Genomic DNA, 4,149 nt, shown 5'->3' with positions numbered 1-4,149 from the left:
CTTCCTTCCTTCCTTCCTTCCTTCCTTCCTTCCTTCCTTCCTTCCTTTTTCTTTTTTTGCTTCATCCTGTCTTTTTCTTTCTCTTTCCTTCCTTCCTTTTTCTTCCTTTTTCCTTCCTTTCTCATTCTTTTTCTTTCTTTCCCTCTCCTCTTTTCTTTTCTTCCCTCTCTCCCACGGGATGAAGCCTTGTGCATATACTTGAAATCCTCCCCCAAAACGTGCTATTGCTGTTCAAAACCTGATGACTATTTCTGTGCTGCATCTGTTGCTTAAAAACGTGTCCAAGGCAGTGGTTCTGTGGAGAGGCAGCTCTGCCTGACTAGACAAGGGGCCTCTCCCTCTCCACCTGCCCCAGGCACAGAGAGCTCTTCCAGGCCTTCTGGCCGCGGAGTGCACTGGGAACTGGGACTGTGAGTGAGCTAACAGCTTGAGTTGAGTGCATTTCTAGCCTCTGCTTAGTTTCCCCATTCTCCTCGGGAAGGGGCGGGGTAGAGAAATACGGGTTAGCAGCAGTCACAGGGTTTGCCGAGAAGAACCAGACATAAGAGGCCAGAGAGGTACATGGGGAGCCAGCAGCAAGAGGATTGGGGGATGCAGGGCAGTGGGGATTGAGAATTATGGAAGAGAGGGATGAAGGCATCTAAGGCGGGGTAGGTCCTGAAAGCTGCAGAGGGCATGGGAAGGGGAGAGGAGGAGAGAGGGGGATCATGGGAGTCATGAATGGGAGGAATGAACTTGGAAGGGAAGATGGGAGGGAACTCAAGAACATGGGGGTGCTGGGAAGGGGAGCGGTGTGGGTCATTCATTCTCCCTTGGACTCCGGCAAAATGTCCCTCGGCTGGTTTCCAGGAGAAGTTGTCCTTTCTCTCTTTTGAGGGTCAGGAGTTGTTCAGACACTAAGGAAAGGATAGAAAAGGATGTGGAGGAGTTTGGTATAATGCAGAGAGTTCCTGAGTCTTAAAGGGAAAGGGGAGACTCTCCTGGAACTAGGCAGTGGACCTGGAGCTTGGTGCTGGGGGCTGCAGCCTCAGATTACCCTCCCACCCGGGGCCTCCTGGGAAGGCCCAGATAACCTATTGTGTCTCTAGGATGTCAGCTGAGTGACTTTGAGTTTCTGCTTGGGGTTCTGCTTCTACCCTTCTCCTCACTACCCCCAAATATCCTTTATGCAGCCAGGTCCCTCTGGTTTTAAACAGAGCCACATGGGAAAAGTAGATTTGGCAGGTGAGAAGGGATGCCTCCTTGTGTACTAGCCTCCAGGATGGGGTGTGAGAAGGTTTGGGGGTGGGGGCCGGGCCAGTTGTGTCTTTAGCCAAAAGGACTGTTGAGAGAAGCTGAGCCTCTGACGATCCCTTCTGAGAGTGCAAAGCGGAAATTCTTGGCAATGCCCTTGCTTCTTATCTCTGCTGCAAAGCTGGGAAAGGTTGAGACCTCTAGCTTCCCCAAACTGGGCTGTGGTGGAGCTGGGCAGCTGAGGGCCAAGCCTCCTGGGAAGAGAGCTGGTCTGTTGGTGTTGCCCTCTGAGGGACAGCTCAGGCCATGTGGCTGCCCTGGCCCTGCATTCCTCTCAGGCTGAATAGTTTAGAATGCAGGTGAAAGTCCCCCCCTTGAGCCACTTGGCCCAATCCTTCCTCCAGGCCCTGTTAAGCTTCTAGCTATAGAATTGTGATCTCTTCCCCAACCTCCACAGCCTCAACCCAATCTCCCCTCTTCAGGTGCTCCTGCACTGTTTTTTTTTTTCTTGGAGGGGGGAAGGTAGGGCAATTGGGATTAAGTGACTTGCCCAAGGTCACACAGCTAGTTTTGTGTTAAGTGTCTGAGGCTGGATTTGAACTCGGTCCTCCTGGCTCCAGGGCTGGTGCTCTATTCACTGCACCACCTAGCACCCCTCCTGCATTGTTTCTTCATTATTCAACTCACCTGGTTGGAGGTCTTGGAAACTTCCCTTGGCTTATCTGGTCCTCTCATGCCCCCATTCTTATTTAATAATACAACCCTGTTACCCAGAAGGCTTGTGTCTTCAGGTTGAATGAGTGAACATATGGAAGCATTCTGCAAACCTTAAAACCCTCTAGAAACATTAGCTACTATTATTGTTGTCATTATCCCAGAGCTCGTCGATGGAAAAACATAGGGGCTTGAGTCATTCTGTGAAACTTGGAGAGATCCTTGGAGACGTGGGTCATGTTTGGGTATGACTGGGGCTGGAGCAGGGCAAGTTCATGAGGTGACGGTCCCTTAGCTTAGAAACGACGTTTCTTCTAAGAAGATGTTCTAAGAACATCTTCTGTCTGAAGTAGTTGAGGCCAAGTCTTTGTGCGGGCTAGGGGATGGAGGAGGTGACTTCTGAAGATGCCTCCTGGCCCAAGGGCTCTGGGATTTGGTATGGTGGAATGGAAGACTTCACAGGTAGGGTATGCACATCGCATTTGTAGGAAACATGAGAGCTTGGGATAGCTAGCACACTGGATCCAGAGTCAGGAGCTAAAAAGATTTCTACAGGACAGGATATTGGGCAGAATTCCAATTTCATAAGGGTAAATGTGGAATTTTAAGCTTGACTTGGAAAAAAAAATCCTCTTCATAGTAGTTTATCTGAAAAAAAGAAAAGGGGATTTGGGGAGACTGCAAGTTTAGTATGTCAGCTGCAAGGTAGGCAGCCAGGAAGAGTGTCAGCCCAGCGCAGTGAGTAAAGCCCTTGATTTGCATCCAGGGAGATCTGAATTCAAATTCCATCTCTGACCCTGCCTCACTTTGTGATCATGAAACCTCTGCTTCCTCATCTGTAACTTGGAGGTAATAATACCTGTGGAACCTGCCTCCTTGGCTTGTCGTGTGATTCAGATATTTGTGAAATGTTTCTCAAACCTTGACACACTATAGAAATATAAGTTATTATTTATATTAATAATAAAGCTCACTCAATCTTAGGCTGCATTAAGAGAGGCCTAGTGAACCTGGCCATGTGTGTTTGGGAATGGAGGTCTTCACACCTGGCCCCGCAGCCTGCTGGGGGCAGGTTGCTAAGTAGTAACCATCTCAGGGTAACAATTTAGGAAGCAAAGCCATGTGGAAGTAATGCGTGATGCTGCTGTGTGAAATGGGGGAGAAAACTGGTCTTTCAGTTCCCCTCCCATGGATCCCAGGCTTCGGATGTGATGGCAGTTTGTTTTGACTTGGTGCTCCCCGAATAGTGAACTCCAGACCAGGACTGGAGCAGTGCTGAGCTCTGGGTGCCACTTCTCACAAAGGGCATGGTGTTCAGGGGAAGGGAGACAGAGGAGTGAGAGTCCTCAAGCTCAAAGGACTGGGGATGTTTAGCTGGTAAGAGGTAAATTTAGACTTGATTTAAGGAAAAGTTTCTTAACAGTGCCACCTAGAAATGGGATGCCACTCTTTGGGAGGGGGTGGATTCCCCCTCACTGCAGCTCTGCAGGTGGATTATAGAAGGAGATCCTGTTCAGGGGGGTGGTTAGACTAGAAGACCTCCAATGTCCTTTCCATTGCTGAAATCCTGTGACTTTGTGCTGGGTCTGGACCATCTAGGTCCTGCTTCTGCTTAAGCAAAGTGTCTCCTTTTTGTGCTGGGTCTGGACCATCTAGGTCCTGCTTCTGCTTAAGCAAAGTGTCTCCTTTTTGCACAGTCTTGTAAATAGCTACTCGCCCAGGCAAATTATACACTGTATGCTTAACATAGTATCTTAGCATTGAGCACAGTGCCTGGCATGTAGTAAGAGCTTACTAAGTTTTCTTCCCTCCTGCCTTTCTTTTTCTTCCTTCCTTCCTTTTTCTTTCTTCCTTTCTCTTTCTTTGTTTCCTCCCTCCTTCCTTTCTTTTTCTTCCTCCCTTTCTCTTTCTTTCCTCCCTCCTTTCTTTTTCTTCCTTTCCTTTTTCTTTCTTCCTTTCTCTTTCTGTTTCCTTCTTCCTTTCTTCCTTCCCTCCTTTCTTTTTCTTCCTTTCTCCTTTTTCTTCCTTTCTCCTTTTTCTTCCTTCCTTTCTTTTTTCCTTCCTTCCATTCTTCTTTTCTTTCTTTCCTCCTTCTTTTCTACCTTCCTTCCCTTCTATCTCTTTCTTCCTTCCCTCCTTTTCTGTTTCTTTGTTTCTTCCTTCCTTCCTTCCTTCCTTCCTTCCTTCCTTCCTTCCTTCCTT

General features: G+C 48.2%; 1 protein-coding gene across 7 annotated transcripts in view; it reads left to right on the top strand.

Moving 5' to 3' along the window:
• DENND2B (DENN domain containing 2B) overlaps positions 1–4,149 on the top strand; it is a 142,215-nt gene that overhangs the window by 97,920 nt on the left and 40,146 nt on the right. The window contains exon 1 of one of the 7 annotated variants that reach the window (XM_069091178.1): positions 429–557. The exons of 5 other annotated variants lie outside the window; for them this stretch is intronic. The gene's annotated coding sequence lies outside the window, so the exon portion shown is untranslated. Of the gene's footprint in view, positions 1–428; positions 651–4,149 lie in introns of those variants that run through there. One more of the 7 variants, XM_069091177.1, reaches the window with a different exon arrangement.

This window comes from Petaurus breviceps, unplaced genomic scaffold (genome assembly GCF_028583685.1).
Source record: "Petaurus breviceps papuanus isolate PSGF00001 unplaced genomic scaffold, PetGlider_PUasm1.0 188, whole genome shotgun sequence".
NCBI lineage: Eukaryota > Metazoa > Chordata > Mammalia > Diprotodontia > Petauridae > Petaurus > Petaurus breviceps.
Note: the sequence above shows the minus strand (reverse complement) of the source record. Positions and strands in the feature narration are given on the sequence as shown.